This window comes from Alligator mississippiensis, chromosome 13 (assembly GCF_030867095.1).
Source record: "Alligator mississippiensis isolate rAllMis1 chromosome 13, rAllMis1, whole genome shotgun sequence".
NCBI lineage: Eukaryota > Metazoa > Chordata > Crocodylia > Alligatoridae > Alligator > Alligator mississippiensis.
This window is the reverse complement of record NC_081836.1, coordinates 39,903,320-39,928,621: the sequence shown is the minus strand read 5'-3', so window position 1 is coordinate 39,928,621 and position 25,302 is coordinate 39,903,320. Positions and strand designations below refer to the sequence as shown.

The following is a 25,302-nucleotide window of genomic DNA, read 5'->3' as shown; positions in this document are numbered from 1 at the left end:
AAGGCTGCCAACGCCTGGCCTAAAGGATTTAAACCCACATCTTTTCTCTCATAACTATCTGGTTGAAGCCTAGGCTGGAATGGAAGTCCTCCTATTCCTACTACACTTCCAAAAATTCATTCTTTGGAAAGAGGAAGCAAGACAGTCTGATTTTTTTAGCTGTGTGAGAGTAGGAAACTTGCCTGTAAGAGAGGGAAGCTTGGGCTGCAATTCTTACTCTAAATATTGCTTATGCAAAGGTTTCATAGGCAGCCATCTCCGGACAGATCCTGCCTTCTTGCTAGCACAGGACATAAATGTGTTGGATTGTGGCCGAGTCGGCTTAGCACTTGTCCATGAAAAACCTTTGAAGTGGCCTCTGCATGTATTTGGTTAAACTAGGATCATAGTAGGACATTTTTGCTCTGTTCTTTCCCTCCTCTACTGAACTTTTCTAGTAGATACCAATATCAGCCAGCACTTCATCCTTGAAGATCCTTAAAAGGCCCATTTAAAAAAAAAAAACACATTAAACCCATGGGTGGCTACATCTGTTGAATGAACTTTCAAAAACATGAAATGCTGCTGTTTGCTTTCTGTGAACTTTGTATAATAGAAGGTGGTATCTGGGGGTCCTTGGATATAATTTAGCATAATTTCCCACTACATACAAAGGGAAAATGTGTTTGTTTTTTTTTCCCCTAAGCACCTCTGTTAAATCCATTTGACAGCACTTATGTCAACCTTGTTTATGTCAAGAGGGACAGATACTTAACTGAAAGTATGGTAAGGCAGTATAGGAAGGTACGCATTCTTAAAGTCTGCTTTCTTTGTCTACTTTTTCCCCATTAGGAGAACATTTATTTGCTTGTTTTTTTTAAAGCAACTTGTAGAAGTTGTTAGCATACGTGCAATTTTTAGTTTACATAGTCTTAAGGATTGAGGCTTTTCAGATCTCAGATATACTGAGACAATTGTGGTCTTGCCTTTATGGCAGAATGCCTTTGTGGGATAGAGACAACACAAACTGAGGTTATGAATATTTATTTACTCTTGCTGTACTGTGGCTATTTTACAGAACAGTGGCTTTCCTGACTGATTTGTAAAGTAAATTTTAGGCTCACAAGATAAGATAAACACATACTGACAACATTTCTTCCACGTCAGTTTTATCATCATTCTTGTGACTCTCTGGAATCCAGCAGTACTAGAGATACAATTTTTACCAACAGCAAATCTAGAGTTCAACCAGTGACACACATTTACCGAATGTACAAATTTATAAAGTTACTGAAGCAAATGGAAATATGTGGCTTCAAAGCAGAGATAGAGAAGGCCTATATATACACACTTGAATGAAACTAATCTTGGAATCTTTACACGTTGCCCGGGGACAGCGGGGGCGCTTTAGTTCCAGTGGCTCTGAGAGCCAGTCTAATTAAAGTGCCCACAGAAACTCATGTATTCAGTGTCCCATGCTATAAAATGGTGGGGGGAGCACTTTAAAGCTCATTTGACAAGCTTTAGTTAAAGTGCCCCATCACCATTTTGAGGCACAGGGATGCTGAATACATGAGATGCAGAGCCTGCTGGAGCATGGTAATTAATAGAGCTGTGCGCAGCTTCGGTTGCTGATTTGATTTGGAGGAGATCTGGCTCAATTTGGCAACCAAATCTCTGAATTCGAATCGAATCAGGAGACGAATAAAAAGGTCCGAATAGATTCAAAACCTCTGAATTGATTCAGAAAAGATTCAGAGAAAGATTTGGAGATTTGGGCAGTCCCTGCTCGCTGCCGCAGGGAGCCTGACCCGGACTCCATGCCAGTAAGTAGGGGTTGTGGAGCGGCTGGAGGAGTGGAGAAGGGACCATGGGGGGGGGGACCCCTGACAGGCCCCACCCCTGCCTGCTCTCCCAACCCCATCAATGGCTGCCCCACCTTCCCCCAACATCTCGGCACATTAAAAAAAAAAAAGGCCCAATGCACTGGCTGCTGCAGCAGCTGTCAGGACTTCTGGGGGCAGCAGGGATCATCCCCCACCTGGCAGAAGCTGGTGAGCACAGGGCTTATTTTATTTTATTTTATTTTATTTTTTTAAGTGCTGGGATGCTAGGGCTGGGCAGGGCAGCCATTGACAGGGCTGGGAGAGAAGGCAGAGGATGGGGCCTGTTCGATTTGGAGATTCAGCTGAATCAATTTGAGACAGTGATTCCTGACAGTGAAGTAAATACTAGCCGCTTCGCACAGGCCTAGTAATTAGCATTCATTAAGTCTGCTCCAATGGGCTGTAATTACAGTGCATCAGAGCAGTGTCCCCACACGTCTACAGGCACCCCAAAATGATAGCAGATACAATGACTTTACTAGACTCCCAAAGGAAACAGATGCAGTCTAAAAACTGCTATATTATATAAATACAGAAACTGTTATTGTAAAAACAGAGTAAAGCAGGATCTGTTGTGAAAAAGGACAACTCCTGTAAAAGTCTTGACCAAATTCAGCAGTGTAAGATGTATGTTTATATTAGTCAAAAATGGGTGTAGCTCTACATTCATCCACCTGGTATCCAATGGATGTGTAAAAGGAGGGTAACGTGCAAATGGAAAAGGTAGAAATGTAGTACGCACATAGTAGGAAAATTAATAAATAGGTGGGTATAAGATTAATACAAGTTTCCTGAGCCTTTTAAGAGGACATGGATCAATACAATGTCACTACATTTTGTTATCAATGTGTTGGAAAAGCTGTTTTAAAAAAAATACCATCTGAAGTTTTATTTCTTGAGGAAAATGTGAGCTCTTTCAGGTGTATGTTCCTGACAGAGTAAGAAAAACAGCATTGAAAAACTAAGAAAGGAAGAAAATTATCTTAGAGGGCAAACTACTAGCAAAATAGATACCTTCATAACTCATTGCCCTGAATCTCCAGAGGATCTTGGTTATGTATAGCAACAACTGGTTTTGCAAAATGTATTTGACATCCTCAGAGTTTGTCCTTAAATCACTTGACATAAAGAAAAGGGCTGCCAGATTTGTCCACAATACCATCTGTACTTTTGACTATTCATAACTCAGGCCAAAGTTTCCTATAACTATACCAGATATTGTTAAATGAAGAGATTGATTTCTGATCTGTTGCAACAACACATAAAAGTCCAAGTGACAAAGTAAGACCTCATTGGTTCTAGGTGCTCCTGTATGTGTGTGACTACTTTAGGAGAATGGCAAAGTACACTAAAAACTAATTATAACTTTGGGGCATGATCTTGTCAGCCCTTCTTGTAAACAGAAAGCTCACTTAATATAAATAAAGGTCCCAGTTTGTAAGCCCTAAAGACATTGTGTCTTTTATACATTTTCCTCCAAATGCTTGCAGCATTAATTCAGACACAGAATTAACATCTTTCCTTTCAAGTTGCATCCAGTTTTCATAGGTGCTTTGTGCTAGCCTTCAAAACTGTTTTGAAAATTTTCCAGCTTAGAAGCTAAGTTTACATGCCACCATTTTTTCATGCTGAGCAAATAAGCAATTACTGTGCTTAGAAGTTAATATAGTTGTCCAGCTCTAAGGATTAAAAGAATTATATACTGTATTTTTCAGTGAGGCTAGCTTGGACACTGGTATTGGGTAATTAATTGCTCAGTTCAGGGCTGAGCAATTAATAGTCTCAGGTGTGGTACTACATACTTCCAATTGTGCCACCCTTCCTGTTTAAACAAGCATGTTACATGACTCAAGACAATCAGGCATGCTGAAAATAATCAGCCCTGTATTTCCCTTTCAGAGGTAGGTGGTACAATTTTGTGCTTGAAACCCTTTACAAATCTGGCTATAAGATGGACTTGTGTAAAAAAAAAAAGGTGGCTGAGATGCATCATAGAAGTGAAGCAAATAATGAACTGTGAATGACTTCATCTATTTGTGGAATATTGGCCCCCCTTTGCTGCAGAGTCACTTTCACTGCCCTTCAAGGCCAGATCCAGCAGGTGGGTGGCAGTGTGATTTTGGGGAGCAAGGCTCAGCCAGCACTGCTGGTGTGCAGATTCCTTCTTCAAGAGCCAGCTTCTGGCCAGCAGGGGACAAATAAGCTGTGGGGAGCAAAGGTAGGGGGCAGGGGCTGGAAGGAGGAATCTGTGTGCCACCACTCTCCCTAGCTGAATATGGCAGCCTGCACAGCTGCTCCCCACACCTGGTCAGCTGGGGACAGCAGCAGCAGGGGTGGTGCCCTGCTGTCCCCACCCCCTTTATATGCCTGCTCCCTACCTAGCTCCATTCTGTTCCCATCTATGCCTCACCCCTATGGCCTAAGGGACAGAGTGCCACACCCGCTTTAAGAAATCCTAGTGTTTTGTTCGTGCTGCTCTTGGATATTTTGCAGTGGGGAATAGGCCTGTGCAAGTCGGCAGCGATCCGATCCAGCTACGGATTTGGCCGCTTCAGATGGCAACGATCTGAGCCGGAGCTCTGGATCAGTTTGCCGCTTCAATCCAGCCGAAGCGACTCCGAAGCTTTGGACCCGCTTCAGAGATCGGGCTATAGGCTATAATGGGGGATCAATTAAATATCTATAACTTTGTTGTTTTATCTCTGATTTGGGTGCAACTTGTAGGAGTGGCATCCTCTGCTGTGAGCATGAAGCCTGCCAAGTTTCAAGAAAATAGGTTTAGGGGTTTGGGGGGAACTGCACCCCAAATTCGTGAAAGCAAAACTCCTGCCACATCTAAGTGTTACACCACAGGGGGCTGAGAACTGCAGGAGTGGTAGCCCCTGGTAAGGCCACAAAGTATGCCAAGTTTCAAGAAGTTCAGTGCAAGGGTTTGGGGGAGAACTGCATCCCAAACTGCTGACAGGCAAAACTTGTGATGTGGGTGGGTGCTTGGGCGATTGCGTCTGTCTTGGGGCACAGGGGGGTGAAATGTTAGTAGAGGCTTGGGTGTTGGGTCCTGCCAGGCCACAGAGCCTGCCAGCTGTGTGTATCTCGCTGGGGGGAGTCTGTTGTCTGGGGCCCTGTACCTCAAGCTGCTGAAAGGCAAAACTCATGATGTGGGTGAGTGACATTGTGTGTGTGTGTGTTGGGGCTGGGGTGGGGGGCAGGGGGCAAAGGGGGATGTAGCAGTACAGGTAAAAGTGCAGAGGTGCCTGGGGTGTCAGATGTCTGGCCAGTCGCAGTGTGCCAGAACTCCACTGTCTATATTGAGTCCATGAGTTTCTGTACCTACTACCTAGGAGGCTGACAAAGTGCAGTTCATAGGCCCAGCTCTGAAAAGTGGTTTGTACATTCAAACAAGCACCTAACCTCATCACCAGAACTGAAGCCAACTTCCTACAGCTCAAAGCACAAACTATTTCCAGTACCCCCACAGACTGCACACCAGAATCTATCCAAGACAACAAAACCCAACTACCTGTGGGGGCACATTCCTCATGAAAAAAACACTGCCTCCAGTCTCTCAGGCCTGATCTTGAGAGGGAGCAAATTACAATGCAAACCACTTTTCAGAGCTGGGCCTATGAACTGCACTTCATCAGCCTGCTAGGTAGTAGGTACAGAAACTCATGGACTCAATATAGACAGTGGAGTCCTGGCACACTGTGACTGGTCGGACATCTGACACCCCAGGCATCTCTGCACTTCTACCTGCAATGCTACATCCCCCTTTCCCCGCTACCCCCACCTGTCCCTCCCCACCGATGCCTCCATTTCCATTTTCACAGACTGGCTTTCTTGCCTGCATTGCGTGCCAGGCCAGACTCTGGCTTCTTTACTATTCCTTCCATCCAGGACCAACTGCAGGTACTTCCTCAGCCTGACAAAGGGGTTTTCAACCCTAAAGCTGGCATCCCAGGCAGCTAAGCTGAGCTCACCAGGAGCCTCACAACTGCACTGCAACCAGCAAGCGTCAGGCCTGTCAAAGATGTGACAGGTCTGGGCGTTCCCCAGGTAGGACTTCGTGCGTGCGTGCGTTAGCTGGAGGTTATGGCGCCTCCTGCTTGCCTTTCACCAGGGGATCGTTGGTCCTGGCATTTACAGGGCTGCCGTGTCATCAGCAGTCCCACCAGGCCTCCCTACCCTGGCAGGGTGCAGTTTTAGTGGTCATGCCTAGGACTTGGGGCCTCCTCCTTCCCCATAGCCCCAATCCCATACCTCCAAGGTCATCCTGGCAGGGGAATGAGCTCAGCAGGGACATGTTCTTCCCCTGCTGGCTGGTGATGCAGTTAGTGCCCCCTCCAGCTGAGAGCAGGGCATTACTTGGTTTTTCAAAAACTCAGAAAAGGAAATTGGTGCATACGGAGTGAGGAGGGTGGCATTCAGTCCATCTGCAGGTGGAGCTTGGGGAACCCCAGGAGCGGGAGGTTCACCTTTAGGAACACGAGCTGCTCCACCAAAGCAGGATCCAAGCAGGTGCGGTGGGGTGTCACAACATCCCCCAGCAATGCTGAACATCCTCTCACTTGGAACACTGGTTGGTGGACAGGACAGGTGTTGCCAGGCAACTGTGGCCAGATCCTGGCATATCTGGCTGCAGCTTGCCCAGTAGGCTAAGGGGTCGCAGTCCAGCGGCTCCACATCCTCAGTGAGATAGGCAGCCACCGAAGCCTTGGCGCTACCTGCCCGAGGCTGGGGTCTGGTGTGTTTGGACCCCAGCATTGAAGGAGACTGGCTGGTGCTGGCACCGGTGCTGGGAGTGCTGGCATGGGAAAGTGGATCCCCCTCTTCCACATCCCCTCGCCTCTGCACTTCAGCCTCCCTGACTTGGTTCACTGGTACCTGCGTCCAGTGATCAAGGGTTTTGGGGCTGCCAGTGCACATGCTCCCCTTCACCCTCAGGTTGCGCATGCCCGCCATCATGTGGACCCCACTGAACTGCAAGGGATCCAGCTGTCTCCCGATGCCCTCCTTCAGTCACCTCACCAGTGCCTGCATGTCTGGTGACAGTGGCCTGCCCCAGCCAGGAACATAGGTCCCCTGGAACTTCTCCATTTGGTTCTCCAGTTCCCTCACTAGGGGGATCACCTGGCTGAGGAGAGCATCGCCACTGCTAAGGGTCTCGGTGGCCTCGAGGAAGGGCTTGAGGACCAGCAAGATCTGGGAGATGGTACCCCACTCAGCTTTGTTCAGGGGGCTGCTGAACCCAATCTCCCCAAGCAAGGCCATCTCATGGATGGCCTTCTGTTGCTCCACCAACCTCTGGAGCATCAGGTAAATGGAGTTCCACCGAGTCTCCACATCCTGTATGATTCTGTGCTGCGGGATGCTCAGCTCTGCCTGTTTCTCCCACAGTATCTTGCCCCTCTTAATGCTGCGGTGGAAGTAGCCTGCCACCTTCCTGCATTTTGAAATCAGCTGGCTTGTAGCAGTAGTGGTGGTGGTACCAGCACCGGCAGCCCTGTCCCCCTCCAAGGCATCCCTCATTATTAGGTGCAGTCTGTGTGCCACACAGCAGATGCCAACAAAGTTGGCATCATGAACAGCTTTCACCATATTGGCCCCATTGTCGGTGACCATGAACCCATGGGTGAGCTCAGCCTGCCCAACAAGGCACCCCTGCACCATGCGGTTCATGGCCCCCATGATCTCCCTTGCTACGTGGGACTCATCCAGCACCTCGGCTTGCAGTAGAGCCCACCAACAGCCTGACTGATTGCACCAGTGCCCTGTGAGGGAGAGGTAGGCGTGATCATCACCCCGGCTGCTCCAGATGTCGGAGGTGAAGTGCAAGGATACCTGCAGCCCTGCCTTGTGCAGCTCCTCCCTCAAGTACTCCCTGCATGCCTCATGCAGGGAGGGCACCACCACCCTGCTAAAGGTGGTGCGTGCGTGCACTTTGTAAAATGGGGCCAGAAGTGCTATGTACCTCCTGAACCCTGGCCACTCAACTAGGGAGAAGGGCTGGCTATCCAGAGCAAGCATCTCCCCAATGCTCTGGGCGATCTCGCTTACCTTGGGAATGTGCCCTGCTTTCTGTCCACCTTCCCCTGCTGGTCCAGGGTGGCCTGCCTCTGCTTTGCGGTGGAGGGGGGCTTTGGAGTGAGCAGGGGACTTCCCTTTCAGCACACTCACACTGGTGCCAGGCTGAGCAGGAAGAAGGGCAAGGAGGTGGTGCCTCCTCAGAGGCAGCAGGTTGGCCGTGGTGGTGAAGTGTCTCACGTCCTTGCCACGGTTCATGTGCCTTTGGCAGTGCTGGCAGATGGCAAACTTGGGATCATCTGCCACCTCAAAATGCTCCCATACTATGCTACTCGCCCACTTCTGGGTTGAGGGCGAGGATCCTGCCTTTTCCCACTCCTCAGTAGGCTGAGGCTCAACAGCAGGAGGAGTTGCCTCAGCTGAGCCACTTTCCTCCACAACCTCAGCCTCCCCCGAGGTGCTGCTTTCCTGAGGAGACCTGGGTCTAGCGGAAACGAGGGGTGTAGAGCACAAACTCTGATTCCCCCTCAGTCCCCAGAATTGCTTGTGCCAGTGTGCTCAGCATCCCTGGTTCCAGCTCCAGCTCCTCCTCTGGCAGTGGAAGGCTCATGCTGAAAGCTGAAATTGGGGTGGAGGAGGCAGTGATTCCACTTCTGGACTGAGCGGAGGTGATGCAGGTGCAGGGACATCAGGTGCAGACACTGCTCCCACCTCCTGGCTTCCACTGGCAGCACTGATGTCATGGCTGCTTGGGAATATAATGCATCTGTGTTTGGGGGGAGAGGGGGATGGGCTTGCAGCTCTAGATCTCCCCCTACCCCCTCTCCCTTCCCTGCCAGAAGACCTGGCACCTGCCTTTCCAGCACGCTTCATATTGATCTTTCCTGTGCTGGAAAAGGTCTGTGTGCGTGTGTGTGTGAATCCTTTTGTATTGTGCGTTTTATTCCTTCTGTTGCGTGCGTGCACTGGCCTCTTGATTGTTTGCTTCAGTGTTAAGAGTTATATAAAAATTGTGTGCTGTCTGTCTGTCTGTCTTCTTCTCCTATGAATATCTGATTTTTCTCTATATTGTTTCCTTCTGTGTCTGTGTAGCTGTGTGTGTGCATGCGTGCAAACAATCTGCGCCTCCCCTCACAGTGATGGAACATAGCTTTCTTTTTTCAAAGTTTCCAAAAAAAAAAAAAAAGAGCAAATATATATTCAAAGGAATGAATAGTAATACTAATAGTAACTGAATAGAATAGCTAACCTAAGGTAAACTAAAACCTACCCACTCCTTTGTAACAAGAAAAAGGAGCAGGCAAATTCAGCTAGTACTGAGCCAGAAGCTGCAATGCCTCAGTCTGAGCATTCTTCTCTCACAAAGTTCCTGACAGCGAAAAGGCACAGCACGCCTCCAAACAGAGACTTTTATGCTGTTTCTAGTCCTACCCCACAGATGCTGTCATTGGAAAGGCAGCCAAGGAGAAATCCTTCTCACTGGCCACCTACAGATGTCAGTCTCTCCCCCTCCGCCCCCTGCTCCTCCTCCTCCCCCTTCCATTCTCCGTCCCTCCCTGGCTCCGCCTCCCTCTTCTAACTTTAAGACAAGCTGTCCGAAGCATCCGAAGCATCGAAGCGTCCGAAGCATCTGAAGCGCTTCGGATAGCTTGCCTGAGCCCAAGCTTCAATCCGGGCATGCTGCTTCGGATGCTGAAGCATCCAAAGTGGTACTGGATCTGAAGCATGATCCGAAGACTTGCACAGCCCTAGTGGGTTAAATACCACATTTTTCCTTCCATTTTAAGTGGTTTTTAGCCATAGGCCTATTTTCACACTTGGAAGATGTTCTACTCTTCTACCCAGCAGAAGCAGATAGAAAATTCTCAGGAAACTTTCACAGAGAAGGATAGAATAGTGAGGTGATACTAAATGTTCAGAGGGAAACAAACACAGAAGTGGTGGGGGATAAGTAACTCATCCTGACTTTGAATTTGTATCTTGAACATAACCTTCAATTTGCATCTATCCACTCCATCTGAACTCCAGTTTATAGCTGCAGCTGGAAACAATGGCCAGATACAACTGGCTAAGTAAGGAGGCCGGATATCTCCTTATTATGAGGCACTGGTGGGTTTCAAGACATCCTTTTCTCCGATATTCCACCAGAGGGTAGTAAGCAATATGGCTTATAAACAATGTGATTTATGTTGATAGGATAGAATTGTCAATCACTTCAATGCAACTGTTAGTTTCCATGGTCAAAATGTAGTAACTCCCTTGAATTTTGATGCCTTTACAATCCCAATGAGTTCTATAAATTGCTACAATTATAACAGCAAGTTATGGAACAGCCTCTTCAGATTAAGTGTCATGCTCTGGCCCTGCTGATCAAACATACCTTGTCCTACCTTGCATAGAATGGAGGCAGTAAAGCCAGTGTCCTCTGAAGATTATTTTATACCAGTGCAATCATTCACTACCCCTGTTCTATTTCACTGCATAGCGGACTCAAAGTGAACTTAGCATGGGCCAGGATCTGGGCCTTTGAATTTAAGCAATAAGTAGTATATACAGAAGTTCCAGGCCCTCTATTTATACTGAGGCAATAATGAGCACTTGCAGTATGCAATATACTTTACTCATTTTCCTTGTAAGACTCCAGATACTCTAGTAAGTCCTTAATGAGTTGTAGCTTGATACTGGCAAAGAATGCCTAAGCTCCATTCTTTGCACTGACTTTCAGTCTTCTGGAAGATGACATTTAAAATTAAACAGCTTCTAATAATTAATCCTATCAAATTTGAAGTCTTGCTACTTGAGAAAATCCTTCTCTTCTTAACTACCACTATGTGGGTGGAAATCATCTATAATGAGCCTGTTGACATTCCTTGCACTTGAACTCTGGAGAACAGGAGGCAAGACAGTCATCATGAAAGCTATCTTATAACTTGCTCCCTCCAATGGCCCTCTAGATTAGAGCCTAGCTTTACTGGTGCTGAGGGCACATTGCAAGGCTCATTTTTCTTGACAAGTTTTCACTTGACTGCTAGACAAGACTATGGAGGGATTTATTATCTGGGCTGTGGAGGTTAAAGAAAAGATGACTATTAGATTTTTTTTTAATACAATTAAGGAGCCCAAGTGTTCCAAATGACCAAGTCTATATATCTTTTATAATAAAAGGTAGCACTTTTCATTCATGTACAATATCTTCTGTAAATTGTACTGAGACCATCTAACAAATGCAAAAATTAAAAATAGAACATTAAAAAATCCTTAGTAGAGAGAAAATTGTACATTAAACTTAAGACACTTTAGCTAGAGATCCATTAGTGATTTCTGACAAAGATTTTTTTCCTGGAAATTTAAGTGCATTTACATCCAACATCAGGCTTGCAAAGATTTACAATCTTAACAACTGATGGCTATGTGTACCTCTAACAGAACTACAGATTTTACAGATGGCCACACTGAGGCAAACAGCCAGGCAGTAAGTCAGTGACAAAGTTAGGGCTAGAACCCAAGAGTTCTCAGTCTCAGTCTTCTTTTATAATTACCAGACACTTTTTCTCCATGCACAAATGAGCAGCATCAGCACTGCCAACTGGTTGAGCAATATGGTTCTTGAAAGTGTAACTGAATTAGCATTTTGTCAAAATCTGTTTTAACTTTAACAGAAGGGGGGAAATGATTTAATTAAAAAGATCATTTCACTATATCTGGATAATTCCATCTTCCTGGACCAGCTGCAGGCTACAGTTCATCCTGGTTGTCTCCACACCACTCAATGACGCCTAGAACCCTGTCCCAGGAATCTTGGATATGATCAAAATTTGTGCTGCTACTGCTTCTGTCATTCCAAAATGCTGAACAGATTACATACCACTTATTCTCTAATGCCCCTGCTCACTCTTTCCCCTCCTTTCCTTTTGTTCTTACTCCATAATTTTCCGTGGTTGACACACCAGAAGAAATTGCTGAGTAGGAGTACTGCAAAATCAGAAGTGTCCTTCAGTACAGTATTGCCTGGTGGAAATTTAAATGGGCAACGAGGCTCCCATATTAGATCTTGCTTGTTAAAATATCATCAGCACTTCTGTAAAGAGGGAGGTAAAGGGGAAGATAGTAAGTATTGTTTATTATGCAGCTCATACTGTGTTCCAAATATCATTTCCTTCAAAGTCATTAAAGAGAGTCTTGATAAAAAAGCATTTGAAAATAAGCAGAACTGTTCTCCAAATAAAGGGCCTTTTCTAACTTTCTAAAGAAATAAATGGAAACATGCCCTTGCACAGAATATTGGTCATTTCTATCCTTAGGCAAGTTTTCCAAACCCTCTAGGAAGCCAAATACTATGCCCATAGCCTGAACAAGAGACTGGAAAATGCAATGTTCTGCTGTCTCAAACATTTATAAAAGCAGAGGACTGTTTCTTCAGTAATGGAGTGAGGGGATTCAAATAATGCGATGCCCACTGTGAGGTTACCGCTGATGTTTGGGGTTTTGATTTCAAGCTTTATTTCCCCAATTGCCATGTCTAGGGACTCCTGAGGTATAGTGTGACTCTCGCCTGCCACGTCTTGATTAATTTTGATGTTATTAGTCAGGCAATGTTACTGCCACAGTAAAACACTGGCAATCTACATAGATTTTTATCTTGGTTACAATCTCTCGAGTCACTCTCAGACAACATCCAAAATTTACATCATCAATTGAATCAGAGTCTTATTTAGGCTGAACATAGTCTCATAGTTGGTAGGGTCGGAAGGGACCTGAGCAGATTATCAAGTCTGACTCCCTACCATGGGCAGGAAAGAATGCTGGGGTCAAACGACCCTGGCTAGGTGATTATCTAGCCTCCTTTTGAAGACCTCCTTTTGAAGCCCAGGAGCGAGCACCACTTCCCTTGGAAGTTGGTTCCAGATCTTAGCCGCCTTGACTGTGAAGTAGTGCCTCCTGATATGTAGCCTGAATCTACTCTCAGTCAACTTATGGCCCTTTTTCCTTGTTACTCCTGGTAGTGCTCAGGGGAACAAGGACTCTCCCATTGCCTGCTGGTTTCCTTTGGCCAGTTTATAGACGGCCACCAGGTCCCCTCTCAGCCTTCTCTTGTGGAGGCTGAACAGGTTCAAGTCCCATAGCCTCCCCTTATAGGGCCTGCCTTGCTGCCCCCTGATTATGCGAGTGACCCTCCTTTGGACCCTCTCAATGCTGGCCACATCCCTCCTGAAGTGCGGCGCCCAGTGCCAATTCTATTTATTATTTTTGTTCTTCTTACATGTATAAACAGCTCACATTCAGACAGCTTATTGCTATTTCATACCGTTTCATATAATTTTTAAATTTCCCTTTGGAAGTACTTTGTGGAATCAACTCTTAAGTAATATACCATTTAGAATAAAGTTAACTGAACCACTTTTCAGCATGACCAGGAAATTTCCTTTTTTTTTTCTTCTCTTTCCCTTGTTTGTCTTTTATTTCCCGGTGAAATCTTCTCTCACTAAGTCTTGTGGGACACTTCCCCTTATTTTCTTTAAGAGTGGGGAGAGTAGCTATGGTTCAGGCTCCTTCTCTCCTCAAACACCCCTGGCACACAATTGGCACCACTCAATGTCCAAACAAAACAACAAAAAAGAAAAGAAACAATAAACTCAACTTTCAGTGAAACCAGATAAGCAACTGCAGTTCTCTCCTTCTCGTGATTTCTGATGACGTGTTTTTTTTGTTTTCTTTTTGTGGAGTATCCTACAAAGTGATCTGCTTCACTGGTCACTCCTGGCTCACTGACCTCCGATCCTGGCTTCTCCAGTACCCAGGACCGGCTCCCGAGATTCCTCTGCCTCAGCAGTCTTTTTTCTTTTCTCCTCTCTGGAGCTTCTTATTGCTTCTGGTTCTCTCCGTGCACTACATAGCCCCTCCTGGGGTTTTTCTATCTTAAAGGAACAGCGGCTGTGGAATCAGCATTCTCCCTGCTTGATCTCCTTTCCTGTGTTAAGTATTTTATTTATAACCAGTCCCTCTTCACACCCACATAGTGAAATCAATGGAATACAACAGGATGGTTTCCATGCCAGGCTCAAAAGTTAAAGTGTTAACACTTGGCCAAGCACTCATAGTTTGGTAAACAATATCAGCTAAAGGAAAATTGCAACTAAAAAACCGAGTTGAAGTACCTTTGGAGGAAGCCCACCTCCATTATCTGGCCACCTACATGAATATGCAGTAGGCCTTCCCATTTTGTTCAGAGCAATGCTCATCTTTGTAGCCTAAGCAAAAATGAGTATTAACTCATAAAACAATACTAAACAATAATAATACAGTATTATTTTAAAGGGCTTGTCATGGGAACACTCAGTTAATTTGGACTAATTTTGTTTTTATAAGTAGATTAGTTAAACCATGTTAAACCCCTTTGTGAATAAACTCACTCAGGATTAAAGTGGCATTAACTCAATTTAATTTAATCTAATCTGAAGGTGAAATAAAGTGGACTGAATTATGGCCATTTTAATTCTGAATGGGCTTATTCACACAGAGGTTTATTAACTTACTTTGATTAATACATATTAAATTTCCCTGAGTGTTGCTGAGTAAATAAACCCTAGATTTCATTTACTTTTGTTTTACAGAGAACCAAGCCCTACCTTCTCAAGTTATATATAGAACATGTATTATTTACAGAGAGATGTAGTTATTAGCCATAGTAATGTGAAGTCAAGCAGAAGGCAGGATAGGTTTGCATGTTATAGACTAACTAATGTTTTGTTCAACATCTTCATTAACGATGTAGACATTGGTATCAGAAGCGGACTGGCCAAGTTCGCTGATGATACCAAACTTTGGGGTAAAGCATCCACACCTGACGACAGGAGGGCGATCCAGGCTGACCTTGACAGGCTCAGGAAATGGGTAGACGAGTACCTGATTGTGTTTAACATTGAAAAATGCAAGGTTCTCCACTTTGGGAAGAAAAACCTGCAGCATGCTTACAGGCTCGGCAGTGCTATGCTGGCTAGCACTACGGATGAAAGGGACTTGGGGGTCATGATTGACCACAAGATGAACATGAACCTTCAGTGTGATGCGGCTGTTAGTAAAGCGAGCAAAACGCTGGCTTGCATCCATAGATGCTTCTCAAGCAAATCCCAGGACGTCATTCTCTCATTGTACTCGGCCTTGGTGAGGCTGCAGCTAGAGTACTGCATCCAGTTTTGGGCTCCACAATTCAAAAAGGATGTGGAGAAGCTTGAGAGAGTCCAGAGAAGAGCCACGCGCATGATCAGAGGTCAGGAAAACAGACCTTATGATGAGAGGCTGAGAGCTATGGGACTCTTCAGCCTGGAAAAGTGCAGGCTCAGGGGCGATCTGACGGCCACCTATAAATTTATAAGGGGTGTTCACCAGGATCTGGGGGAACGTTTGTTCACCAGAACGCCGCAAAGGATGACAAGGTCAAATGGTTATAAACTCCTCCAAGACCGTTTCAAGCTGGACATAAGGAAGAACTTCTTTACTGTCCAAGCCCCCAATGTCTGGAATAGCCTGCCATTGGTGGTGGTTCAAGCACCAGCTTTGAACGCCTTCAAGAGAAATTTGGATGTTTATCTTGCCGGGATCCTATGATCCCAGCTGACTTCCTGCCCCTGGGCCAGGGGGCAGGACTCAATGATCTTACGAGGTCCTTTCCAGCCCTAATGTCTATGAAATCTATAAATTAGTTATATAATATGAGCTTTTGTGATCTGGAGGTCGCTTCATCAGATGTTGTGAAAGGATGTACACAGAGCAGTATATAAAATATAGAATGCACATCCTATCACATCATCTGATGAAGCAAGCTCTAGATCACAAGAACTTATACTATATATCTAATTTAGTTAGTCTATAACATGCAAATCTACCCTGCCTTCTACATATATTTATAGTGTAACAGGTTAGGTGTCTGAAAGCTATTGTGGTGCCCCCTGCTGTAATAGTAGTGAACTGTAACCATGTTAGTTTTGTCCTGTAAGTAACTTGAAAACTCCACTTTTGTACTCTTTTGCTTGACATAAGTGAATGAATTCTGTATGCCCTTTTTGAATGAGTGGATGTGAAACGGTAAATGGTGAGAGAATGACATAGAGATGGGAGAAGAAGATTTAACTGTTTATGTAAGCAACAAGGCGCCAAATGTAAGTTACCAGTCAGTAAACTAATTAATGGATGGCTGAAGAATCCCTTTGAGATCTAAGACATAACAGGAGATAACGAGAAGCAGAGAGGCGCACATCCTGCCAGATAGGCAGCAAGGACACTCCAGGGCTGAGATAAGAAGAGGACGAATAAGAAACAACTGCAACAACAGAAGCTGGGTATGGAAACCCCCCAAAGCGCTGAAATAAAGGATGCCAATCCCTATAAAAGAAGACTTTGAAAATGCCAAGATGGGTGAGTCTCGCTCTCTACTGCTGTTTTGCTGGAGCACAGATGCATGTTTTCACCCTGCTCCAAAGCTGCTATCTACGGAATCTCTCTCTCAATAAGGCCAGGGGCCAGCCACCCAGTGCCATTATTGAACAATTGCTGCTGGTAACTATAAAGTCTGAATGGAATGGTTGTAGTGTGTGTGTGTGTGTGTGTGTGTGTGTGTGTGTGTGTGTGTGAGAGAGACATGATATGTATGATGATTTGTGTGTGTCTATATGAATGGTATGTCTGAACCTCTATGTCTAATTCATGTAATCAATAAACCCAGCTTTTGCCTTATCCCCCTTTCTAAGGTCTTGCTCATGATTTGAGCCATTGGCACTTTGTGTAACGTTTTTGGTGGAGAATGCATTTGGGGGTGAATGAGGCTCAATGCTGAAGTTTTTGATTGGCTTTATGTTGTTTGTCTTTGTCCTATGTTTGAAAGGTGTGCACACTGCCCTATGGTAGAAGTGCTGGGTATTCCGGGTACGGGTTAGACCAACCGTTATAGCTGGACATTGGTAGCACTGGGTATAGTGCATAAGGACAGATTTTAGTTGGAGATTGGTTGGTGTAGCAGTTGGATGGATTTTTGGTGAATTTGTTTTATGGACTAGTGCATATTTGAATTGGCCTTGGTATTTGTATTGTCAGTCAGTTTGCTGGAATAATATTAAGGCTTTTGGTACATTCAGAGACTCAGTGTATTTAGCTTACGACTAGGTAGTGGTATTTAACTTAGCAACTAAAGTGAACACCCCCCCTCATCGTTTGACAATTTAATTCACAATGTTTAAAAGAAAGCCAGCAAAGGGAGAAATAGAAAAGTAAGAGACCCTGCCATATATACAGGATATAAGTCTCCTGAGGCAGGTGATGCTTTGATTTGGGCATAGCCCTTGGACCGAACAGGCAGTAGCAGATGCCTGCACTATTACCAACTTGAAAGAAAAATTTGGAAAATATGTTGAATTGTATGATAAGCTTCCACATTCCATGAAAAAAGGAGGCTGCAGCAATGTGGCTTTTATGGGAAGCTACTAAAAATCTGTTCCTCCATCTGACTAACTATTAGGAGGTGTTTTAAAGGGTTAGCTAAAATTTGTAGTAATGTAGAGTTGTGTGGTAATTGTGACTAGGGTTGTAAGTTTTGTGCAGGAGAGGTGGTTTGTTACTGCTGACCAGGAAACTTTGTTTGTCTGGGTCAGGCAGAGTAGTGGACAGGAGTACATGCTGTGGTCCACTTGGGATTAAACCTCCTGTTGTGTTTGCAATAGGAAGTTAGGAAAGAGCAGAAAAAGTCATTTCTCTACTGGAAAGGCTGTGTGAATGAACAGGGTCCGTTGAGTCTAAGTTCCTCGGGAATAGTTACAGTTTTCTGGGGAGAGAGGACAAGAGCAGGTATGTGTTTGCTGTGGAGTTTGTAAGGTGTAGGTTACAAGTGCAGGTTATGGCAAGGCAGAGTGTTATGCAGGCAGTACAGCTTCAGAGAGATCAGAGACAGTTAAAGGAATGCAAGACAGATAGTTTAGGATCCTGTGTGCACCAGAGAATAGAGGCAGCAGAGGACACAGAAAGAGACAAGGTATGTTACTGGACACCTGCTCAGGCAGTGGCAGAGAATTTGTGATTGGAAGGGAGGGGAAATGTGGTTCTCCCCTACCCCCTCTCCAGGAACAGTGAAGGGCCTAGAAGAGATAGAGACTGTTACAGGAGTGTAACAGCTTGTTTTGGGAAACATCAGGGTCCAGCTGCGTAAAAACAGATCAGTGCCCAGAATTACTTTGAGTTACTCTGGGCAGGGAAAGAGGAATGAGCTTATCAGAGGCATGTTTTGTTTCTTCTTTGCAGACACCTAGTTTGAAGGTTTCCTTTTTAAAGTAGTAAAAGCTTTTCCAAAGGAATTGTGTGTGGTGTGCAATTTGTCACCCAAGGTCTTTTGGAGGGAGCTTTCTTGGTCCTAGAATGGAGCTTGCTGGGCTGTGCAGCTGTGAAAGAAAGCAAGAGAGATTTGATGGATGGATTGGTTTGCAGAGACCAAGGCAAGAAGGGGCCACTGATGAGAATGGATTGTGAAGCTTGTATCTCAGAAAAGGTTATGGTTAAGATCTGTTAAGGAAAGGAAAACTGGAAGTTAGGTAAGACCTAGAAGAGAGTGGTGGGATTCTAGAGAGTTGCTAAAGAGAGAGATCTGCTAAAGAAAGTATTGCCATCAAAGCTGAAAGAGAATTGCTAGACCCAGAGACCTGCTGGTAAGTAAGAGATCTTTGAGGGGGTTGAGAACAGACTCACAGAGCAGAGAGGAATTGAGAGTGGGTGCTAAAGACCAGAGCCCAGCCAGAGTTATTGAAAGCATGGAAAGCCAGGAACTCAGTCTAAAAGATATGTGAGGCAGAGTCAGTGACTTGGAGTCCAGAAAGGGTTAGATCAGGAGAGAACAGAACTGGATGGAGTCCTGAGGCTCTGAGGAGAGGCAAGTGAGAAAAAAAGAGAAAGATCTGAGGGGGGTCTGCAGGGCCCTAAGAGACCAAGTGATCTGGCAGTCCAGTGAAGGGGCACAAAGAAAAGATCAGTTAGAGCTGTCAGAGCCAGGAGCCTGCAATCTCAACTGGCCCAAGGGGCCAAGAAGCACAAAACTGAGAAAGTGTGCCCATGAGGATTAAAGAAGATCATAGCAGGAGAGTAGAAAGTTTGGTCCTGGGTATGACCTAAAACTGCCACCCTCCTGGGTGTGGTTAGTGTGGTGGAGCTACCTATAGTGGGGTAGTCTCTGCAAAATGCCACATAATAATCACCCTGGGAAATGGGCAGGGGTGAATATAGGGCACCTTAAAACCCTAGCTTCCACCACTTTGTGGGTTACCCTTTATTGGGAAAAGGCTAGGGGGAGCATAGCACAACAGAAAAATCCTTGGTAAAGGCCAAGGAAAAAGAATAGAGGGAAGTAGGAAAACAGATGCATCTGTGCTCCAGATAGAGGGAAGTAGGAAAACAGGCACACACTGCAAGCCCCTTCATCCCCATTAGGCTCTCTATTAGGGGATTTGATGCTGAAGATTCGATCCAAAGATTCGATGCTGATTCGGAGAATCAGCAATTCAGCCATAGACACAACTTTAAATGTTTTTTCTACATACCTTGAGGTACCAGGCACAGCTCGTGAATGCTGTAATGGTGGGGCAAATGGAGTGTTCCACAGGAGTGTGGGGGTGCAGGGTGGGGGGGGGGGCCCTGCATGCTCAGCAGCAAACCTGGAAGTGGACCAGAAGTACTTGTCCCCAAGTCACCAGGCTACCTCAGGCCTTTATTCCCTTGTTGGGGCTTCAGACTTCCCAGCTTCCATCCCTCTACTCTAGCTGGTCCCTTAGCCAAGGCCCACTGTTCTGGACCTGGCTTCTGGCCCCAAGCTTTACCCTTGACCCTGATCCCTAGCAGGGCTCAAGGCAGTTACATGCCCTTCAGGCACTATTAGGACCTCAAACCACCCCTTAATCCCTTTCATAAGCCACTAGTTAAAAAACTCAAACAAATATTTAGGCATTCTGGAAGCAACCCAAACACCTAGCCCACTGGCTGCCTACCACAATTCTTCCAGGCCCTAAATCAGGTCCCTCAGGTTGCTTTCCTAAAGCTCCCTGCCAGGCCGTCATCAGCAGCAGCCATCTTAAAGTAAAACTTCCTCATCCTGCTACTTTCCAGGTCTGACTCCCTACTCTAGCTCTGGCTTACATACTCCTAAAGCCCTGCCCCCTTTAGTCATGTGACTCCTCTGTCAGCTGATTTGACCATAGAATTATTCCTTAACCCCCACTCTGCTGGCTGCCTGTGCTAAAATCTCCCACCACTTTCCATTAACAGGGCAAGAGTTCCCTGTTATAACAGTCGTTACTGATGTAACTTTCCCTTATAAACCTATTATTCATGTCTGTGTCCTCCCTAAATTGATTTCCTGCAGATGTAAAAGAAACTTATATATAGTCCTGTTTTACTGTTGTTCAGGAAAAGACAAAGTTTCCCAAAATACATGTGGGATAGGAATAATAATATAGTTCCTAACCAATGTTTATGAAAGGAACTCAGTGGCATACTAGCCACTAGCATTGTACTGTATTTCCATTAAAGAAATCTGGATTTGGAAAAGAATCAAAAGAGCTCTCCTTTAGACCAGTAGAAAACTGAACATTTTGAAAAGATTATATTCCTGTGAACAGTTATGCACATGAATATAATCTGGTCATCTCAAAAGTGCCTATGAACTGGAACTGTTGATGTCAGGAACTGTTTCATGGTTTAGATTGGAAATATTTAAAGTATAAAATTAGACGCACTGTAATAATCTGTAAATATAAGTGTTAGTCTGTAGAGAAAAATTATTTACCCTAGTTGAAATTTCCATTTATCAAATACAATTCTGGCATTATTATAAGCAGTTTCAATGCAATCAGAAATCACTATATACCAGGGGTGGGCAAAATACGGCCTGCAGGCCATATCCATGAGGCCATTCTATCTGGCCCATGCAGACTCTAAAAAAATTTTGAAAATTAAAATTATATCTGTCTATAATTATATATTTATCTGTCCTTGGTTCCTGTTAAAAATGACGGGAACTAGGGGCAGTAGGACCCAGGGGAATCCTTGGTGGGCTCCTGCAACAGCAGGGCCCACCCAGCCCCACTCCCCCAGCTGGGAGCCCCAGCAGGGGCTTCTGGCCTGGGACCACGTGGCTGCCCCAGCATCAGAACCTCAGGTAAGGGGGGAGGGGGAGGGCAAGGGCAAGGGCAAGGGCAAGGAAGGAGCTGGTGTGGTGCATGGGGAAAAGCAGCTCCTCCCCGCCCCATGGATGGCGCTCCCTGGTGCAACCGCTTGCAGCCCATGCAGGGCTGTCTTGAGCAAGTACAGGCAGCCCCATGTGGGCTGTGAGTGACTGCAGCATGGGGCGCCAAGCATGGGGTGGGCAAGGGGTCGCTTTTCCCCTGCACTCAGCACCAGCCTGTAACTTGGCCCCATGCCGGTTCTGGGCTCGCCCATTGGAGCTATGCCATGGTGGCAGCAGTTGCGGCCCCACCGCATGCTGCACTGGCAGTGTTTGCTGCTGCTGCCTGCCGAGAGCTCGCGCTGTGGTAGGCTGCAGTGAGGCTACCTGCAAGTTCCGGGCAGGCAGCAGCAGCAAACACTGCCCGGCGCAGCAAGCGGTGGGGATGCAGCTGCTACCGCCATGGTGCAGCCCTGACGGGCGAGCCCAGAGCCGACGTGGGGCCCAGACTGGCAGCAGGGGTGGGTTACAAGCTGGTGCTGAGTGCAAGGGAAAAGCAGCCCCTCACCCGCCCCATGCCCGATGCCTCGTGCTGCAGCCACTCGCAACCCATGTAGGGCTGCCTGTGCCTGCTCAGAACAGCCCCGCATGGGCTGTGAGCAACTGCTGCAGGGAGCGCCAGCCATGGGGTGGGCGAGCGGTCGCTTTTCCCTGCACTCCGCACCAGCTCATTCCCTGCTGGTGAGCAGGGGGTCGGGGCTGTGCGCTGCCCCCTGCCTGTACCAAGGGGCTGAGGAGGCACTGGGAGTGAGTGGGCGCGGGAGCACAGGGCCAGCACCAACAGGGCCCAGAGCCGGGTGGCAGGGGTACAGGCTCCCAGCCGGCAGGGGCTTTATGGAACTGGGCCAGCTCCCCCCCTCTCCCTGGTGGTGCAGCCCAGCTCAGCTCCACAGACCCCTGCCAGCCTGTGCCCTGCTCTGGGCCCACCCCCAGTACTGGCCCTGGGACATTGGTCCCAAGATGGTGACCAAGGGCCAGGGCACCTGTCAAGGGGTGGGGCTACCCATGCGGCCCTTGACAGCCTGCCAAAACTGAGTAAGCAGTTCTCCACCCGAAATAATTGCCTGCCCCTGCTATATGCATACGCAGTTTGAAACCCAAGTTACATTTTACAGGCAAAAATATTCTGTATGATGTTTTTAACTTTATCTTCTCCAGAAATTATCTGCAAAAAATACTGTAATACAACACGGTGGTTGCACAGAGTCAGTAAATAAGTTCTAAGATTACATTAGTTTGAGTCCATTGTATTAATTATTATTTCTCCTTTTCAGGCTAAATATGTAACTTAATATATTCCTGTGTATAAGCTAAACCATCTGAGAATAATGAACACTTCATATGCTGGTCCTGGTGCTGTTATATTTCACCTGAAGTATCAATGATAGGCTGTTCTTAAAAGCAAGATACCAGATGTAATGGACTAACATGTCCAAATCCAATATTCCTATTAAAATGTTAAGCTGAAATTAAGGAAGGAACTGAAATTATACAAAAGTTAAAGATAGGAAGGAGGCAGGAAGCAGGCCTAGATTGAGATGGGCAAAATCCATTGATTTCATGGAAAGTCTGATTACTCAAAGAATATATAACCAGGCCCTTATTTTGAAAACTTTTTTGAGTAATTACTTGAATAGATCTCAGATCTCCATTATATATGGCAGGGTTATAATATGCTTTGTTCACAGAACAGAACATGATGTAAATTCACATCTTTAACACTTTAAACTTGCCACATCAAAATTTAGATTCACACAAAGCAAATAAATATATTAATATAAATTATAGAGGGGTGGAAAATATAAGGATGAAAAGCATCATGTTTTACAGTTGCAGTTTTACAGTGGGGGTTGTTTTTTAAAAATGGAATAATAGTTTTAACTGATTACTTAAAGAAAGAAAGAAAAAAAAATTACACTCTCAGGCCAGTCTTTCCCTTGCTCAAAGACAGCTCTAATACACAAACCTATTGCTTTAATAGATGAATTGGAATAGCAGCCATCAAACTTCAGCATGTCAACTGCCCATTCTGCGAATGTTTTGGCATCACTATTGATTGTATCCAGCGGTTCAACGGTAGCCACTGTAGGTGTAGTTGCCCGTGTCACAATGGGCATTTCTACATGTGCCCCTGACTGCACAGTTGGTACTCTGCAATCCCAGTGGCACATGGGTCATTTTCAACTCTATGTGCAGTAGCAACAAGCTACTATGTAGTAGCTTCTTGCTACTATGCAGTAGTGGCAGCATCACAGTTAGTGGCTGGGATGCTACGTTGCCATAGTGATGATCTACATTGCTGTAGCTCATTGCTACAGTGACGTAGCATCTTGTGTAGTCACACCCTATAAATACCAAATATCAGCCCTTTAGAATGCAACTAATAAAACAATTACAATTATATAGATTAATATATACTTCCAGGGTATTCATTTTTGAATACCCATTGATACCAAATATTTCTTTTGTCTGTTAGATACCCGTGGTGTTCTTCTAAACGGTTAAGACTTCCTTTAGATGCTGTCTTCTGTGATCTCTGCTTAGTTGGGTACTGATATTTTGAGAGCCTTCATAGACTATAGCCATAAAGAGCTGATTTTTATATAAGAGCTGCTTTGGATTCCTGGTAAAAGGTATTTGGTTTGGAAAAGACAGGACTGAGTGGGGATTTGGTAACAGTTTATCAAATACCTGAAGGGCGATTATAGAGAGGCTGGAGGTAGCTTTCTCTCTGTGGCTGTAGGGACAAGACTAGGAGCAATAGCCTCAAACTGCAGCAAAGGAAATTTAGGTTGGAAATTAGGAAGAACTTTCTGATTACAAGGGTGGTCAAGTATTGGAACAGGTTACTTAGGGACGTTGTAGAATCTCCATCCCTAGACATTTTCAAGACCAGGTTAGACAGACACTTGACTGGGATGGTTTAGTTAGAGATGATTCTACTCTGAGCAGGGAGCTGGACTAGATGATGTCATGAGGTCTTTTCCAGCCCCACTTCCTATGATCACTTTTCGTGCAAGGATTTCAAAGTATAAATTTTGGGGTTTTTCTGCCCCATTATTTAGGGGAAGATAAGATAAGCATCATTATATATTTTGGCAGATTCAAAACAGAAAGTTTAAGTGGATCATCCTAGGTTACGCAATGAGTACGTGGCACAAGTAGGAGCAGACCCATAGAATTCTGATGTACTGATTAACTACACTGACCATTGATCACCTGTATGTGTGTATGTGCAAACAGAGCTGAAAATCCAATGCTTCTGTTAGATATCGGTACAAAATCAATCATATGCATTGCAGTTAAATTGTTCCTGGTAATTTTCTCAGCTAAATGGCTTTACACATCAGCTGTCATCATCAGTATTTAATGTTTCCTATTTCAATATATTTATTTATGTAACTACATGAAAATAAAATAAAAATTAGCACTTAACTCTGAAATATCTTGGCAAGAAAAATGTTTCAGTACAAGCATTTCACTTAACTTACGTAATCAGCAAGGGATTTAATGCCACTTGGAAACCTTTCAGAGTCTGGCTAAAGCATGCCTTGTGAATCCCCTTGCACTGCAGACCAGCAGTCATCAAGGTTCACATACTTATAACCAAGCTCCTTCTATCCATCTTCTTCCATCCTGTCTCCCATACTTTTGATCAGGGGCTCACTGGTAATAAACAAGAGACTGTATTAACAGGGCTGTTGAAATTTTGTTTTGCTAATATATATGTATTACTGGGACCCTGAGTAGTCAAGAGCTTGTTTTCATATCTCAGTCAAAAGATGGCAATTCCAATAGAACAGTGCCATGTCACATCTCTTGACCTTAGCCCAACAATGACTCAGACAGAAAATGAGTAACTTTTAGGGTAAGTCTTCAGTGCAATATGATGTTGAGATATCCAGCTTAGCTTGGGAACCACCAAGCCATGACTAATAATCTTCACCTGGCTAATTTTCTCTGCTTCTTGGGTATCTCTGTACTACATAGCAGGGCATGCGCAGTTATGCTCTTGATGCACCAGTACCGCTTCCTCCAGCTCCTGACTTTTTTCTGTAAGGTTTGATGAGGCCAGTCTAATAGGATGCTAAAGAAAGACAATAGGAATTGATCCTAGACATAGCTTACATGGTGTATTGTTGAGACTATTTACTGAGATGTTGC

General features: G+C 45.2%; 1 long non-coding RNA gene across 3 annotated transcripts in view; it reads right to left on the bottom strand.

Moving 5' to 3' along the window:
- Nucleotides 1-9,579: 9,579 nt before the first annotated feature.
- Nucleotides 9,580-25,302, bottom strand: part of LOC109284920 (uncharacterized) — a 33,534-nt gene continuing 17,811 nt past the window's right edge. For all 3 annotated transcript variants that reach the window (XR_009456329.1, XR_009456328.1, XR_009456330.1), the window contains exons 4-5: nucleotides 24,630-24,804; nucleotides 9,580-11,967 (exon numbers count right to left, since the gene is read on the bottom strand). This is a non-coding gene — a long non-coding RNA (uncharacterized LOC109284920). The remainder of the gene's footprint in view (nucleotides 11,968-24,629; nucleotides 24,805-25,302) is intronic.